This window comes from Protomyctophum parallelum, assembly GCF_964188405.1.
Source record: "Protomyctophum parallelum genome assembly, chromosome: 9".
Classification (NCBI taxonomy): domain Eukaryota; kingdom Metazoa; phylum Chordata; class Actinopteri; order Myctophiformes; family Myctophidae; genus Protomyctophum; species Protomyctophum parallelum.
Window position 1 is genome coordinate 52,911,580 of NC_139706.1, and position 19,314 is coordinate 52,930,893.

Sequence of the window (19,314 nt, forward strand, 5' to 3'; positions counted from 1 at the left end):
AAGACAAATCAAAATCAGCATAATGAAAATTGCTTATACAGTTATATAAAAAGAAAATCTGAGTGTTCGAAGGAGGTATTTGTGTGCAAGACTGGAAGTGTGCCTCTCTATAATTGTACATTTGGTTACATTATCTCACTCGGGTTTAAAACTTGAATCTGTTTTCCTATTTCCAATTTGCAGGATCTGCCATTGATTCTAGGGATATTGTGGACGGACACAGGGAAAAGACGTCGAGCCTCCTCTGGAAACTCATCTTTGCTTTTCAGGTGTGTATAAAATCCCCAAATCTGTTTCAGTTTGGGTAGAAGATGTGCTTCTAAAAGCGCGTCCCTGGTAGAATGTAGTAGCTATAGCTAGTACTCTATCATATCGTAATCATGTGTCCTCATACCCCTGTTAGGTGGAGGTGATTTTGGATGAGGAACAGCTGAGGGAGGAGATGGACTTCCTGAAGAGAACCTGGAGCACTAAACTGAGGCTGGCCTCTCTGAGGGCTGATCAGGGCCTAAAGTCGAGCGGTGCAAAGGTCAGGGCGTCGTACAAACACAGCAGCACCAAGATGGCTCTTCTGATGGACTGGGTTAACGCCGTCTGCGACTTCTATGGCCTGCAGGTGAGAAGAATGACGACTCATAGTGAGCATGCTGTGCACACACTTAACACTAGGAAGGCTGAAAAAAAATCACTCCTACTCAGTCTGACTATATCGGCCCATTCGACCGCTCTCCCCCTTTATCCCCCCACCCCCGCACCACTCGTTCACACCTCTTCAGCTGGAGACGTCATTGTTGCCTACACGCACTCACTTTTATTTTTATTTTCTTCCCTCTCTTATGAATACATTATTATACACCCAATGAAAATGTACACTTCACGGATTATATAGGCCATTTGGAATTAGAACAATCGGTAGAAAATTGGCCGAGAATAGCACAATAGCACATTAATTGTTGCCTAAATGTACGGACTTTTCTGAAAATGGTTAATCTGCAAGCTGCCCGACATTTCCTTTTCAACTTGATATGTAGAATTCCGTAGTTTACATGGTATTTTGAATTTTTTAAAATGAGCAAAAAATAAGTGTAAAGAGGGGTGGAGGGAAAAAAGGCGATTATTTGGCACAATCAATCAAATATATATTAATTACATCGCGTAGCCTATAATGTTTCCCCCTCTATATAAAAATGACAATATATAACTCTAATGTCGTATTTCGTCATGTATGTGAACTATAGGCTGCTAATACTGTTGGTCAAAGTAACTAGTTGGGCAGGCTAAATATAATTGTTCTCTTTTCTCCAGGCCCATACCCGCATCGAGATGAGCTCTGCGACAGCCGTGCTGTGCTGTTTTCAATTAAATTACTTGCAGTATAATATTAATAAATACTACATCCTATATACATTGCTTGTCTGTCTAATCATTCAAATGTTTTTCTATATGCATATTGCATAGTTTATGTAAGCCTGAATTAAAGTCTGATTACTGAGGCTTTTTCCCCCGTCTCTCTCACAAACAACGAAGCCTATAAATATTGTCACCTTTATGCAAGTTCGTTTGATATTGTTTAATTCGATAACGATAGCGAATATGCAGCTATCCGTATAGGTGCCCTTTGTGTCAGTGTGCGCCTGCCCAACCCCTGGCCTCTGTAGAACCTGAATCCCCCCCCCCCACCTCATTTCCCCTCACTGTATTTTACATTCCTGCTGTTGTCACCACGCGGTAAATAATGAATACTTTGTGTTAATTCAACCATGTTTATTTTTTCTTATTGTTCACAATATCAGAAAGCATGAAAGAAAGTAAATATAAAGCGAAATAAAATCAGGGAAAACACAAATCCAGTTTCTGTTGCTATACTTAGAGACACTTGACACATGTCATTGTAATTGTTCCCGTACATGTGCCACATGCCCGTTTGCCACATTTGTGGCAGCTGGATAGCGTCTTGTTTCCACATCTGTCAAGCTGACACTGCCGTCGCTTCTTGGGCGTGTCTGGTGTCTGTGGACCATCCTGTCTCCTCTTGGCAGTTTGCTGGTTCTGTGGTGTGGTAGGCAGCGGCTGCAGTGCGCTGCGCTGCTGGCGCCGAGGGGTGCGTGGTGGCATGACTGAGTCCTTTTCACCCATGTGTTCCTCGCGGAGCTGTAGTGCCAAGTCCTGTAGGAACTCTCTCCTGGTGAGCTGCGGTTTGTTCAAGCACTGTTTGTACAACACATAGGCATTGATGGCAGCCAGGTCCAGAATGTTGTAAAAGACAGCCATTGGCCAACGCCTGGTGCCAAGTCTGACGCTGTAGTTTCGTGCCATCTGATCCAAAATGTCCACTCCCCATTTCGTGTCATTATAGTCCGTTACAGACTCTGGTTTCGCTTTGGGGTCTTTACCAATCACGATCGAACGGTGCATGGTGCTTAGAATGCAAACGTTTTTGTTTGCTTTGCTTTGGTAAATCGTCAGTGTGGCACCATCACTTGTCATCAGTTGTGTGTGGAACAGCTGTTCTTTTCCACGTGCGGATGGAGGCAACTCTCGCCTCTGTCTGTTCACAGTTCCAAGTATCGTTGTGTTGTTTGCTAGGAGAGACTGCCCCAACTTCATCGAAGTGAAAAAGTTATCCATTGTGATGTTTCGGCCTCTGTCGAGGAATGGTGCTACCAGCCTCTGGACCACGTCTTGTATATGTATATGTATATGTATCTTTTCCCTTTTTGCTTCCTATATGATGAATTCCTGTTCTGTTATAGCGCATCATTATATCAAAACCAGGCCTATACTGAATGTATTACTTTTGTTTAAATCAACTGAACTAGACCAATAAAATAGTAGGCTAGTATTTATGTTTTTCGTTAATAATAATACATGCTGAGGGAATGTGCTCCGTTCATTGGCTCTATATAGGCCGTGCGAGACAGGATTATTTTAAATAAATATGTCTCTGCTCTGACAGAATGCGGCGGCATGCTTAAAATAAAAAGATATACAAGGCCCTATACAAGACATAGGCTACCAGCCAGGATTGGCGATTTGACGACAAGGACACCAGAGAAGCACGCAAAGAAACAGACAAGTTTGCTGCAATAACGGACATTTGGAATCAGTTCACAGATAACTGCATATCTTGCTACCGCGTGGTGACAACAGCAGGAATGTGTGGTGCATATATATGTGCATGACACCAATTCTCAACTTCTCAGACAATATTTATAGGCTTCGTTGTTTGTGAGACGGGGAAAAAGCCTCCGTAATCAGACTTTAATTCAGGCTTACATAAACTATGCAATATGCATGCAGAAAAACATTTGAATGATTAGACAGACAAACAATATATATAGGATGTAGTATTTACAGAGCATATTTATTTTAATGATCAATCAGTCGTATTCCGCAGAGGAACTAACGTGATAAACTTTCAAGTTATTATTTATTATATATATCATTTTTATACACATTAAAGCATTAGCTTTTTGCCAATTATTTGGGGGCCCACTTGGAATATCCTTAGTGGGCCCCGGACCACAGGTTGAAAATCACTGCTCTAAAGCAGTGGTTCCCAAAGTGGGGTCCGGGGACCCCCAGGGGGTCTGTAACTCTGAGAGTGTACATTTGGTTCCATTTGTACACTCTGAGTTTAATTAACATTGATTTTACAATATAAATTGGGGTCGCAGAAACTAGCCTATCTACAAATGGCAATCGCATACAGTACATTTTATTTTGTTTAGTTTATCTACTAAATCTTTTATTTTAAATGTGGACTCTGCCTTATTGTAGGGTCCCCTATTGTAACTAATCTAACTGATTCCAAATGTCCGTTATTGCAGCAAACTTGTCTGTTTCTTTGCGTGCTTCTCTGGTGTCCTTGTCGTCAAATCGCAGGTATCGCATTATGGATTTGAAACGGTCACGAGACATTGTTTCTCTCACCGTCTCATTCCCCCATGCCCCTTTCGCCCACAGTTGATTCAATGGATAACCAGATGTCGACATCGCACGAATGAAAAACACGCTGATGAATGCTTTCAGTTCAGTAACAGACAGATCCCATTCTTGATTCTGTCCATCACTGCGGGCAAACTTCACTGTGCAGTCTTTGACGTTTTCCAACATGTCGGGGTCAAACATACACAAAAAACTGCTCAACTCGTCGTGGATTCTGACTTTGGCAAAAGCAGTAGGACCTGGCCTGGCATTTCCCCTCACTGTATATGTATCTTTATTCTTTTCCCTTTTTGCTTCCTATATGAATTCCTGTTCTACTGGCTGGTAGCCTATGTCTTGTATAGGGCCTTGTATATCTTTTTATTTTAAGCATGCCGCCGCATTCTGTCAGAGCAGAGACATATTTATTTAAAATAATCCTGTCTCGCACGGCCTATATAGAGCCAATGAACGGAGCACATTCCCTCAGCATGTATTATTATTAACGAAAAACATAAATACTAGCCTACTATTTTATTGGTCTAGTTCAGTTGATTTAAACAAAAGTAATACATTCAGTATAGGCCTGGTTTTGATATAATGATGCGCTATAACAGAACAGGAATTCATCATATAGGAAGCAAAAAGGGAAAAGATACATATACAGTGAGGGGAAATGGGGTGGGGGGGGGGCCTACATTTAGGCCTACATGGGACAAGCTATATATATATATATATATATATATATATATTTCCCTATTTGTCTATTGGTATGTCTCTAAATGTTTTGATGAATTGAACAATGTGGACCCTGTTGTAAACAAGTGTAATGCTTCATTGGGTTAATATAGTATGTTTTTGAACGAATATTTGGGCCTAAGCAGTTTTTTGTGTGTGTGTGTGACCAGTGTTGCTCGTCGACTCGGGAAATGGGGTGGGGGGGGGGGATTCAGGTTTTACAGAGGCCACTTCGAATTGCAGCCATCCGTATAGGTGCCACACATCAGGGGTTGGGGGGGTTGGGCAGGCGCACACTGACACAAAGGGCACCTACGGATGGCTGCAATTCCGAGTCGACTAACACTGGTCACACACACACACAAAAAACTGCTTAGGCCCAAATATTCGTTCAAAAACATACTATATTAACCCAATGAAGCATTACACTTGTTTACAACAGGGTCCACATTGTTCAATTCATCAAAACATTTAGAGACATACCAATAGACAAACGTTAAAAAAAATACAGTGAGGGGAAATGGGGTTTCTGGCCAGTGTTGCCACATCTGCTGTTTATAAGCGATTTTGGGATTGTTGTGACTGTTGTCACAATGTGTCACATTGTGAGTGGGCTATATACAGAATTCCAATGCATTGACAGAGAGGGCGTGGTGACAACAGCAATTACCGCGCAATCACCACGCCCTCTCTGTCAATGCATTGGAATTCTGTAGTAATATAGCCCACTCAAACTTTGTCTAATATTGTTTTAGAGCAGTGGTTCTCAAACATTTCAATCTACAAAGATAATCCCAAAATCGCTTATAAACAGCAGATGTGGCAACACTGGCCAGAAACACACACACACACAAAACTGTAGGCCCAAATATTCGTTCAAAAACATACTATATTAACCCAATTAAGCATTACACTTGTTTACAACAGGGTCCACATTGTTCAATTCATCACAACATTTAGAGACATACAAATAGACACTTCTATGTGGCTAAAGAACAGAACATGAGTTAAAATTCCAGGGTTAAACATTGCAGAGTTGATTTCAACTCCCAAAGTGTCATTTTAACACCTTCAGATTTAAATTGGGTTCAGTGTTGGAGTCATTTGAAAGAGTTGATCACGCCAGTCTGTTACTGAACTGAAAGCATTCATCAGCGTGTTTTTCATTCGTGCGATGTCGACATCTGGTTATCCATTGAATCAACTGTGGGCGAAAGGGGCATGGGGGAATGAGACGGTGAGCGAAACAATGTCTCGTGACCGTTTCAAATCCATAATGCGATACCTGCGATTTGACGACAAGGACACCAGAGAAGCACGCAAAGAAACAGACAAGTTTGCTGCAATAACGGACATTTGGAATCAGTTCACAGATAACTGCATATCTTGCTATGTGCCTGGAGGAAACATCACGGTCGATGAGCAACTCTTCCCATCCAAGGCAAGATGTGGATTTACGCAATACATGGCCAATAAACCAGACAAGTTTGGAATTAAGTTCTGGATTGCTGCCGACCTGGACAGCAAATACTTCCTGAATGGATTTCCATACCTTGGAAAGGGCCAGTACCGCAGCAGGTGATTTATTTTCCTTTTCTAATAATCAATAATCATTTAAAATGTCTTTACATCAAAGCCTATTATGTATATATTTTTGCGTTGTAATAACCATTACACCTTCTCCCTGTCATTTGTATATATAGTGATGGCGTGCCGCTCTCTCAAGACGTGGTCCAGAGGCTGGTAGCACCATTCCTCGACAGAGGCCGAAACATCACAATGGATAACTTTTTCACTTCGATGAAGTTGGGGCAGTCTCTCCTAGCAAACAACACAACGATACTTGGAACTGTGAACAGACAGAGGCGAGAGTTGCCTCCATCCGCACGTGGAAAAGAACAGCTGTTCCACACACAACTGATGACAAGTGATGGTGCCACACTGACGATTTACCAAAGCAAAGCAAACAAAAACGTTTGCATTCTAAGCACCATGCACCGTTCGATCGTGATTGGTAAAGACCCCAAAGCGAAACCAGAGTCTGTAACGGACTATAATGACACGAAATGGGGAGTGGACATTTTGGATCAGATGGCACGAAACTACAGCGTCAGACTTGGCACCAGGCGTTGGCCAATGGCTGTCTTTTACAACATTCTGGACCTGGCTGCCATCAATGCCTATGTGTTGTACAAACAGTGCTTGAACAAACCGCAGCTCACCAGGAGAGAGTTCCTACAGGACTTGGCACTACAGCTCCGCGAGGAACACATGGGTGAAAAGGACTCAGTCATGCCACCACGCACCCCTCGGCGCCAGCAGCGCAGCGCACTGCAGCCGCTGCCTACCACACCACAGAACCAGCAAACTGCCAAGAGGAGACAGGATGGTCCACAGACACCAGACACGCCCAAGAAGCGACGGCAGTGTCAGCTTGACAGATGTGGAAACAAGACGCTATCCAGCTGCCACAAATGTGGCAAACGGGCATGTGGCACATGTACGGGAACAATTACAATGACATGTGTCAAGTGTCTCTAAGTATAGCAACAGAAACTGGATTTGTGTTTTCCCTGATTTTATTTCGCTTTATATTTACTTTCTTTCATGCTTTCTGATATTGTGAACAATAAGAAAAAATAAACATGGTTGAATTAACACAAAGTATTCATTATTTACCGCGTGGTGACAACAGCAGGAATGTAAAATACAGTGAGGGGAAATGAGGTGGGGGGGGGGGATTCAGGTTCTACAGAGGCCAGGGGTTGGGCAGGCGCACACTGACACAAAGGGCACCTATACGGATAGCTGCATATTCGCTATCGTTATCGAATTAAACAATATCAAACGAACTTGCATAAAGGTGACAATATTTATAGGCTTCGTTGTTTGTGAGAGAGACGGGGGAAAAAGCCTCAGTAATCAGACTTTAATTCAGGCTTACATAAACTATGCAATATGCATATAGAAAAACATTTGAATGATTAGACAGACAAGCAATGTATATAGGATGTAGTATTTATTAATATTATACTGCAAGTAATTTAATTGAAAACAGCACAGCACGGCTGTCGCAGAGCTCATCTCGATGCGGGTATGGGCCTGGAGAAAAGAGAACAATTATATTTAGCCTGCCCAACTAGTTACTTTGACCAACAGTATTAGCAGCCTATAGTTCACATACATGACGAAATACGACATTAGAGTTATATATTGTCATTTTTATATAGAGGGGGAAACATTATAGGCTACGCGATGTAATTAATATATATTTGATTGATTGTGCCAAATAATCGCCTTTTTTCCCTCCACCCCTCTTTACACTTATTTTTTGCTCATTTTAAAAAATTCAAAATACCATGTAAACTACGGAATTCTACATATCAAGTTGAAAAGGAAATGTCGGGCAGCTTGCAGATTAACCATTTTCAGAAAAGTCCGTACATTTAGGCAACAATTAATGTGCTATTGTGCTATTCTCGGCCAATTTTCTACCGATTGTTCTAATTCCAAATGGCCTATATAATCCGTGAAGTGTACATTTTCATTGGGTGTATAATAATGTATTCATAAGAGAGGGAAGAAAATAAAAATAAAAGTGAGTGCGTGTAGGCAACAATGACGTCTCCAGCTGAAGAGGTGTGAACGAGTGGTGCGGGGGTGGGGGGATAAAGGGGGAGAGCGGTCGAATGGGCCGATATAGTCAGACTGAGTAAGAGATATATGCCTAAAATCATATTTAGAAAAAGTTTCAAATGGGGAAAAAAACAGAGATGATTTCAATCGAATATTTAGACAAAGTCATGAAAGGGGAACTTTCTCTGGACTCCATGGGCTGAGAAAATAAACATTGAAATCTCAAATTCGGTCAGAACGGCTGCTCAGACTTCCTAGTGTTAAAGGACAACTTTAGTTTTTTTCAACCAAGGTTCATGTTTTAGGTTGTTATTAGAGAAAGTAAAAGAAGAGTGTTAATTTATTTTCATTTGCTGCTTTCTTTCGTTTTAGGGATTTTAGCTCTTTTTGACAGGGGCTAAATATGTATTCTTTTTACATTTTTATTTATTTATGGTGATTTATTTTTGTATTATTTACTATAGTCCTAATAAACCCCAGGAAATTACATCTGGCCACGGAAGATCACAGGATCTACTGAATGTGAAGGTAGCCTACTGGGGGAAGGCTTATACTGTGTGTATAGGCTCAATAGATCCTGTGATCTTTTGTGGTCCTGTAATTTCTTGGTTTATTAGGACTATAGAAGAAAGAAAACAACTGACAGACTACAACTTGTCCAAAATGCAGCAGCTAGAGTTTTAACTAGAGCTAAGATGAGAGAACATATTACTCCAGTTTTGGCATCACTGCACTGGCTTCCTGTTGTTTTTAGGATTGATTTTAAAATTATTTTACTTGTCTATAAAGCTCTCAATGGTCTCGCACCTTCCTACCTACATGACTGCCTGCCTAAATATGTCCCAAACCGGCCCCTAAGGTCTTCCACTGCTGGCCTGCTCGCTTTGCCTAAAAAAATACGGGGAAGCAGCTTTTTGCTTCTACAGGCCGTCTGCATGGAACAAGCTCCCTCTGTACCTTCGTCAGGCAGCCTCTGTAGACATTTTTAAAGCTCAGCTCAAGACCCACCTCTACAACATTGCTTTTAAGTGATCTTTTATTTTTTGTTATTCACGTCCTCACTGTTATTGTATTACTGCTTGTTTTTTAATGTCGTTGCCTTATTTTATCTGTTCTTATCTTTGTACCAGTGACTCGGACAACTCTTTTGACTCCAGGCAGACGGGCCAAGATGGTAAATGTTTATAGACATTGTTATGTGAGAGAGATGACGACAACAAAGCAGTAAATTAAGCTTTTTGTAGAGTTTATCTAGCTCTGGTCCATAGCCTTCTACTGCTTCAGTATAAGGCTATGGGACTTTCGGTTTTAAATCTCAAATCGAAATCAGACCAGCCTCTCCTCTTTAGCGTAAATAAAAATAACGTTTTTGCTACTCACCAAAACAAAGGTGGGTTGTGTCATTAGAAAGCCTACTTTCCTTAGTGGACGCACTCTGAGGCCCCCACCACATGTATAAATGATACTTTTTGGCCAAAATGTCAACTACCAGTTTGCAGTTAATGGTATTCGTAGTAATTGATCACGAGACTGTGAGCTGCTCTAGAATTGGTGCTTTAGACACATGTGGCCCCCACCTTCACTTAATCCGGCCAGCAGGTTAATATCCGAATAGTGAATTAGTGATATCTTATTGATTTCAACTGTTTCAACAAATAATTCCATTGACATGAAATGGATTGAAATCCACTTGTTTAGAAGCATTACAGTGCATCAACAAGAGATTGACTCGGCTTCCTTCCTAGGCAATAGCTTTTAACCCTTGGAATGCCAGGACAATTTTTTTTGTTTGGGTAACAAATTGGCATATTTTTAATTCATCGTTTTAACATACAAGAAAGATCTGGTGGATTGAAGAGATGTTTTTTTTTGTTCATTCATAGCAAATGTATTCTCTCGATTCGCCACCAGATGGCGGGAAAGCATCATTATGCTGATTTTGGCTAAAATAGACGGATCTTCCTAAGTCACTTCCGGTTGAACGATCAACAACATCCTGTAGTAGTTTGACCCTAGTCAATAGTTTGGCTGGTCCGGATTGCTAAGCTAATGCTATATTTTTCATAACTAAGTCAAATTAACCTCAAATCAACCCCAAAAGATCGCAAAATATCACACTTTTTACACCGACGCACATAGAGACGGCGCGCGTGCACGATAGCGCACGATCACGCGGATTTCGGCCGTTTTTTGGTAAATTACATCCAACATTAGTGATATTAGCGAAAAAATATTAATTTTTGCTCTTTTGACCCCGCGATAACTGATATTGATTGTCATTCCGTTCTTTCCGTTAACGGGAGGTTTAGATTTTTCGATTAATTTCGTTTTTTCCGTGAATTGTAGGCCAAGGGTTAAAAACACACACTTTGACACTAGATGGCAGCCAGCAGGGCTTAAAGTTCTCAGTAGATCTGCTATTTTTGAAAAATAGCAGAAATCGTGAAATGTGGAGCAAATCTTTGAAAGTATATTCTTTCAGAGCCGACGTTTTTACTCGAATCGTTGCTTCTGGGGGGGAGGGTCCCTGGAATAACATATTTTCAGATGGGGGTCCTCGGACAAATACAGATAATTCTGGGGGTCCTTGACATGAATATTGAGCACCCAGTGACATAGAAACATGAGGTATTTCAGAAAACTGTAGAAGATTTTGACGTCAGGACTAAATGGGTTAAGTGTGAACGCTGATCTATAAACATAATGACACAGTAAAGTGTGATTGCTATTAATTTCCTCCTAATTAACCCATTCTGACCTGAGATCAGATTCATACGAGGTTTCCGCCGGACACACACTGGTCTGATGAACCCATTCTGACCTGAGATCAGATTCTAAAAATGTCAGTCGCTCTTCGATTTTTCAAAAATGGCAGACCTACAAGGTCGTATCGCGCCACTCGGTGGCGCGATATGAGCTTGTAGATCTGCTATTTTTCAATAGCTAAAGCATAACATGATGCCAACACCAAAATGGGTGCCCGGTCAGAATGGGTTAAACAAGAGTCGAGCAATGTCTGTGCTAAACCTTTATAAACCTTTTTAAAAGACTGTGAGAGATTTGGCAGATTATTTTGAGAAGATACATTATTTATTGTCTCCACCAGGCCGAAGGCATGGGGGGAGAGTATGTTTTGCACTCCGTCCGTCCGTCCCTCCGTGTGTCCGTGAGCAGCTAATCTCCGGCACCGTTAACCCGGTCGATGCCAAATTTTGCACACACACTCCCTGAATGCCAACGATGAACCTCTGCCCCAAACTTTACAGAACGGCCTGTTATAGCGCCACCAGGAGGCCGCTTTGTGCAAAACAAGTTTTTGCACAGTACACAGTGTTTTGTCCAAACATCGCGCAAATTGTTTAAACACATTGTTGTAAAACACATTTTTGGATATTACTCCACCGGATTTTTTCCAAAAATCCCGCAAATCGTTACACAGTATCTCCATAGTCATGTGCTCAAGACGGATGTGTCTGATATTTCATATTCCATCCTAATTGGCTAACATTGGCTTTCAAATTTTGCAGGATTGGCCTGTTTTGAACAAAAAGCCTCAAAACATGAACGCAGCGTGAAATTTGACGTGAAATCTTTCACGCACTTTCCTACTAGGCTGAGGAATATAGCCCACCCATTTCACATTGGCCTGTTATAGCGCCACCAACAGGTGGATTGTGCATGCGTGCGATCAACACGGATCTGCACCATTTCCCATATTCCATCCTGATTGGCAAAGATTGGAACAAACAAACAAAAAACATGTTTATATTACTCCTAAACATTCCTATCCTCCTGGTGGAGACCTGTGCCCAGAAGGGCACTTTTTCTAGTTCTGTTTGTAATTGCACTAGAAAGTGAAAATGAAATTGGTCTAGTAAATTAGCATTTCTAATAATTGTAGTGAAGTAAAAAGTACAATATTTGCCTCTGTGATGTAGTGGAGTAGAAGTAAAGGTATCGAAAATTGGAAATACTCCAGTAAAGTAAAGAATACCTCAAAATTGTACTTACCCCATTTTGGCCTGACGTCGAAATTTAAAAAATGTCTTCTAAATTTCTGACAGTTTTCTGAAAAACCCATGTTTCTATGTCAGTCGTTCGTTGTTCTGCACGTCAACTGTGCATGTGAATTGCATGTGATTGAGAACCTGTCTTCCTTCCTTCACCCCCCTCATTTGAGAAAATGTCGGCTTTTTGGATTTATTGGTGACGACGTTGACGACGTTGACGACTATGAATAGGCCTTTACACACACTGATGGGAAATGCACAATTCCATACTTAACTGCAACACACGCACGCGAGCACACACACATTAATTTTAATAGATCAAATTAATATTAAATACTTAATCAAGCAACTTCACGGCAATTATATATTGTATTTTCTTTCGGGCAGAGAGGCTGTTCAGTGAGGTGCGTCGAATCGAGCCGTGCAGAGTCGAAGGAATGGAGATTTATTCCACGACTCTCTGGCATCTGCAGAAAGACATCTGTCCACGCTGTCCAAAGACCTGACCGACATCGACAAGAACTGTCCTGAGGTGAGGAACTACATACATAGCAGGGCGTTTTAGAGAAGGGAGAAGAGTCTGGGACGTGTGGAGCGTTGTCCAGGGTGTTTTAGAGAAGGGAGAAGAGTCTGGGACGTGTGGAGCGTTGTCCAGGGTGTTTTAGAGAAGGGAGAAGAGTCTGGGACGTGTGGAGCGTTGTCCAGGGTGTTTTAGAGAAGGGAGAAGAGTCTGGGACGTGTGGAGCGTTGTCCAGGGTGTTTTAGAGAAGGGAGAAGAGTCTGGGACGTGTGGAGCGTTGTCCAGGGTTCTGGTTAATAGCAGATCTACAAGCTCACAACAGACTAACACTAAGACATTCCCGTTGACTAAAATGTAACGGCTAAATGAAAACTATTCAAGAGACGCTGCCAAAAACAACACTGGTTCCGTACAGTACTTGTTCAGGTTATTGAGGTTCACACGTGACACATTTCTGCAGTAAGGTTTTAACCCATTCAGGACGGGAACCCCATTTGGTGTTTTTTAAGCATTATGTTATACTTAAGCTGCTGAAAAATAGCAGATCTACAAGCTCATATAGCACGGCACCGAGTATAATTATTTTGAAAACGAGTGCAAATCTTTGAATATATATTCTAGCACCGAAGTCCTGACGTAACTCGCTCATCCCTTCGATTCCCCTGGTTCGCGGAAATAATTTCTCTATGGAGAATAACATGGGGTGATCTTAATATCGTCTACTATAAGCGTTGTGGTCCAAAAATAAACAAGCTGTCTCTGCGTTATTGTCAGGGAGGTGTCTCTGTATCGTTTGCAACAGTCAGTCACTCATATATGATACAGTCTGCTTCTAGAGAAAATGTAACTAATTCAGCAGCAGTAACATTAGCGTTTTCTCTCAGTCAGTTGATTCTTCATATCCATATGAGTGAAGCGGCCGGGATGACATGTTCATTTTTCAAACACAGTTCTTATATGAAGCAATCTAAAAATCCTCCTATGGCGATTTCAATGCAACTAAAAAAATACATGAACCTGGGGACTGACGCCCTCTACTGAAAGTGACGTCAGACTTCGGTGCTCTATGGTGTGAACACAACTGATAAAGAAACATGGGTTTTTCAGAAAAAAAACTCGTTGGATTTAGAAGACATCCTCAGTTAATGTCTCCTGTTTGCCTGTTTGCTGCGTGTGTCTTTCCTGTTGTGTCTCGGACCGGTCACTATAGCGTGAACAGCACGGTGGCTCCGCTGCCGTTTGCTGACCAGTACCTGCAGCTGTCCATTGCTCTGGCCTCCTCGCTGGTGACCGGCCTGGGGGAACACTACGCCCCTCTCACCCTGGACCTCAACTGGACCTCCCTCACGCTGTGGATCAGAGACGTGGCCCCTCACGTGAGTCAACAAACCATGTACAACCCAGATTCGGCACAAACAAGGGACTAAATTATTTTCGCTCCTATGCCACCAAAATGTGGAACGCCCTACCAACAGTCATTAAGACATGTGAATCCCTTGACTCCTTCAAAACTGCTCTCAAAGGGCACCTACGGACGGCTGCAATTCGAAACTGGCCCCTGTAAAATCTGAATCACCCCCCCCCCCCATTTCCCCTCACTGTATATGTATCTTTTCCCTTTTTGCTTCCTTTATGATGAATTCCTGTTCTGTTCTTTAACTATATAGAAGTGTCTATTTGTACGTCTCTAAATGTTTTGATGAATTGAACAAAGTGGACCCTGTTGTAAACAAGTGTAATGCTTAATTGGGTCGTCCACTCACAGTTAACAGTCTTTGTATTGAGTTTGTGCTTGAAATGTACTGTAATTCTGCAAACTGTTAATTAATAAATATTTCAATCAATCAAAAAGTCACGATCTGTGGATCGGAGACGACAGTGCGTGAGTCTGTGGAGTTAATGCACATCTCTTAACCCCTTTAGGCCTGACGTCGACATTTAAAAAATGTCTTCCTAAATCATGACAATTTTCCGACCCCCATCTGAAAATATGTTGTTCTAGGGAACCCCCTCCCTAGAAGCAAAGATTTGAGTTAAAAACGTCTGAACGAATATATATTCAAAGATTTGCACTACATTTTCACGATTCTTCAAAAATAGCAGACCTACAAGCTCGGTGCCGCGCTATGAGCGTGTAGATCTGCTATTTTTCAATAGCTAAAGTATAACAACACCAAACACCAAAATGGGTTCATGTCACATTTCAGCTCTCCATAGCCAGTGTCTCTTGTATAAGAGATTTCTGATCTCAGTGGGAACCTTTTGTGAAAAGCGAAGCAGTGTGAAATATAACAGAAATATTGCTAAATGATCAGCATGAACCATTCCACGTTCTGATTTAAAAGAAAGGTACGGTATGGATAGTTGTTTATTTCATGTTATTGTCTGTAGAGCGATGCTAATCTGTACGGCTCCCATCCATTCTACCTGGTACAAGAAGAGGATGGTCTGGCCCATGGAGTCTTCCTGCTCGACAGCAATGCCACTGGTACGTTATTAATGTCATAGGTACCTGGATATCAGCTTATTAATGCCATGGGTACGTTATTAATGTCATAGGTACCTGGATATCAGCTTATTAATGTCATGGGTAAACCTGGATATCAGCTTATTAATGCCATGGGTACATTATTAATGTCATGGGTACCTGGATATCAGATTATTAATATCATGGGTAAACCTGGACATCACTTTATTAATGTCACGGGTACTACTGGGATGTCACTTGTGTGAGTACAGAGGTGATCCTGTAGGCTGTAATGTACTTATTAACTGTGCTGTGTGAGTACAGAGGTGATCCTGTAGGCTGTAATGTACTTATTAACTGTGCTGTGTGAGTACAGAGGTGATCCTGTAGGCTGTAATGTACTTATTAACTGTGCTGTGTGAGTACAGAGGTGATCCTGTAGGCTGTAATGTACTTATTAACTGTGCTGTGTGAGTACAGAGGTGATCCTGTAGGCTGTAATGTACTTATTAACTGTGCTGTGTGTGTACAGAGGTGATCCTGCAGCCTGTAATGTACTTATTAACTGTGCTGTGTGAGTACAGAGGTGATCCTGCAGCCTGTAATGTACTTATTAACTGTGCTGTGTGTGTACAGAGGTGATCCTGTAGGCTGTAATGTACTTATTAACTGTGCTGTGTGAGTACAGAGGTGATCCTGTAGGCTGTAATGTACTTATTAACTGTGCTGTGTGAGTACAGAGGTGATCCTGTAGGCTGTAATGTACTTATTAACTGTGCTGTGTGAGTACAGAGGTGATCCTGTAGCCTGTAATGTACTTATTAACTGTGCTGTGTGAGTACAGAGGTGATCCTGTAGGCTGTAATGTACTTATTAACTGTGCTGTGTGTGTACAGAGGTGATCCTGTAGGCTGTACTGTACTTATTAACTGTGCTGTGTGAGTACAGAGGTGATCCTGTAGGCTGTAATGTACTTATTAACTGTGCTGTGTGAGTACAGAGGTGATCCTGTAGGCTGTAATGTACTTATTAACTGTGCTGTGTGAGTACAGAGGTGATCCTGTAGGCTGTAATGTACTTATTAACTGTGCTGTGTGAGTACAGAGGTGATCCTGTAGGCTGTAATGTACTTATTAACTGTGCTGTGTGAGTACAGAGGTGATCCTGTAGGCTGTAATGTACTTATTAACTGTGCTGTGTGTGTACAGAGGTGATCCTGCAGCCTGTAATGTACTTATTAACTGTGCTGTGTGAGTACAGAGGTGATCCTGCAGCCTGTAATGTACTTATTAACTGTGCTGTGTGTGTACAGAGGTGATCCTGTAGGCTGTAATGTACTTATTAACTGTGCTGTGTGAGTACAGAGGTGATCCTGTAGGCTGTAATGTACTTATTAACTGTGCTGTGTGAGTACAGAGGTGATCCTGTAGGCTGTAATGTACTTATTAACTGTGCTGTGTGAGTACAGAGGTGATCCTGTAGGCTGTAATGTACTTATTAACTGTGCTGTGTGAGTACAGAGGTGATCCTGTAGGCTGTACTGTACTTATTAACTGTGCTGTGTGAGTACAGAGGTGATCCTGTAGGCTGTAATGTACTTATTAACTGTGCTGTGTGAGTACAGAGGTGATCCTGCAGCCTGCTCCTGCTCTCACCTGGGTGACCATCGGTGGAATCCTGGACCTCTACGTCTTCTTGGGTCCTGACCCCCAGAGCGTCGTCCGACAGTACCTCCAGGTCATCGGTACGGTACGGTGGTGAAAACTACACACACTGACTGAACCTATCAGGGCTCTGCCAGCCAAACCATGTTTTACTGAACCTATCAGGGCTCTGCCAGCCAAACCATGTTATACTGAACCTATCAGGGCTCTGCCAGCCAAACCATGTGTCTCAACCAGTGCACACTTCCCACTAAATCAAAAAACATCCTGGGTTCCATCCCTGCCCCATTTCACCCCATCTCTCTTTCACTCAACAAAGTCTAGCTTTTTTTTCTTTTTCTTTAACAAAAGAGCTATTAGCTGCAAAAAGTCTCTTTTAACACTTAATTTGCTAAGTAAGTAGCTATACGTCATTTGTCAGCCGATCGCCGTTTGCGGATGACGCGATCTATACGCAAATATAACTTTTTTATTGAATACTTTAGTTCATCTTTCTATGCGACCGGACAATATATAAATAACCCCGATCGCATCTTCAAAGATCCCCCCCCCCCCCCCCCTCCTGAAAAGTGGCGGCGGTCTATGGGCGGGCCGCTTCCTTTACGTGTAGATGTCAGGGGATCTAAAATGGACGCGCCCATGATCTAGTGTGTGAATAGAAGAGTCACATTTCACCCAACACCACAACACTCGATTCCCCCCTCCCCTCCTGTTTCTACATGGTTTCTCCCGAGGAGGAGGATGGGGGGGGGGTCTGTCTCTCTCCCGTTCTCGGAAAAGTATTCAGTGATGCTTGCGGAACTCGACTTTGTCTCGTTCCTTACCGCATCACTGTCGTGGCAATAATCACGTTAAACAACACCCTCTCGTGTAATATTGCTTAAGTCTTAAACAGGCCAGACACGATGTACTCTGAGGCATCTCCATCTAGGAGGCCTGTTCCATTACCATGAATGAACCAGCAGGGAACATTGACTCCATTCCCACAGTCCTTCTGCCAGCCTCTGTGGACTAGAGTCCATTACTATGAATGAACCAGCAGGGAACATTGACTCCATTCCCACAGTCCTTCTGCCAGCCTCTGTGGACTAGAGTTCATTACCATGAATGAACCAGCAGGGAACATTGACTCCATTCCCACAGTCCTTCTGCCAGCCTCTGTGGACTAGAGTTCATTACCATGAATGAACCAGCAGGGAACATTGACTCCATTCCCACAGTCCTTCTGCCAGCCTCTGTGGACTAGAGTCCATTACTATGAATGAACCAGCAGGGAACATTGACTCCATTCCCACAGTCCTTCTGCCAGCCTCTGTGGACTAGAGTTCATTACCATGAATGAACCAGCAGGGAACATTGACTCCATTCCCACAGTCCTTCTGCCAGCCTCTGTGGACTAGAGTTCATTACCATGAATGAACCAGCAGGGAACATTGACTCCATTCCCACAGTCCTTCTGCCAGCCTCTGTGGACTAGAGTTCATTACCATGAATGAACCAGCAGGGAACATTGACTCCATTCCCACAGTCCTTCTGCCAGCCTCTGTGGACTAGAGTTCATTACCATGAATGAACCAGCAGGGAACATTGACTCCATTCCCACAGTCCTTCTGCCAGCCTCTGTGGACTAGAGTTCATTACCATGAATGAACCAGCAGGGAACATTGACTCCATTCCCACAGTCCTTCTGCCAGCCTCTGTGGACTAGAGTTCATTACCATGAATGAACCAGCAGGGAACATTTACTCCATTCCCACAGTCCTTCTGCCAGCCTCTGTGGACTAGAGTTCATTACCATGAATGAACCAGCAGGGAACATTGACTCCATTCCCATAGTCCTTCTGCCAGCCTCTGTGGACTAGAGTTCTCAACTCTAGCACACACCACCACCTGTGCCCCATGCGGGACTGTACCGCCCGTTGAGAAACATTACTTCTAGAAGTTCAACCTTTTTTAGGTGTTAACCCATTCTGACCGGGCACCCATTTTGGTGTCAGCATCATGTTATGCTTTAGCTATTTAAAAATAGCAGATCTACAAGCTCATATCGCGCCACCGAGTGGCGCGATACGAGCTTGTAGGTCTGCTATTTTTTGAAAAATCGAAGAGCGACTGGCATTTTTTAGAATCTGATCTCAGGTCAGAATGGGTTAATCAGACCCAGTGTGTCCAGTGGAAAACCTCGTATGAATCTGATCTCAGGTCAGAATGGGTTAAAGGTGTGCCCCAGGGGTCAACTTTAGGACCCCTTCTTTTTTCTATTTATGTGAACAATCTGCCATCAATTTTTAGACGCAGTTTTCCCAGCTTTTTGCCGATAATACGGTCATCTACACATCTAACTCTTTCAAC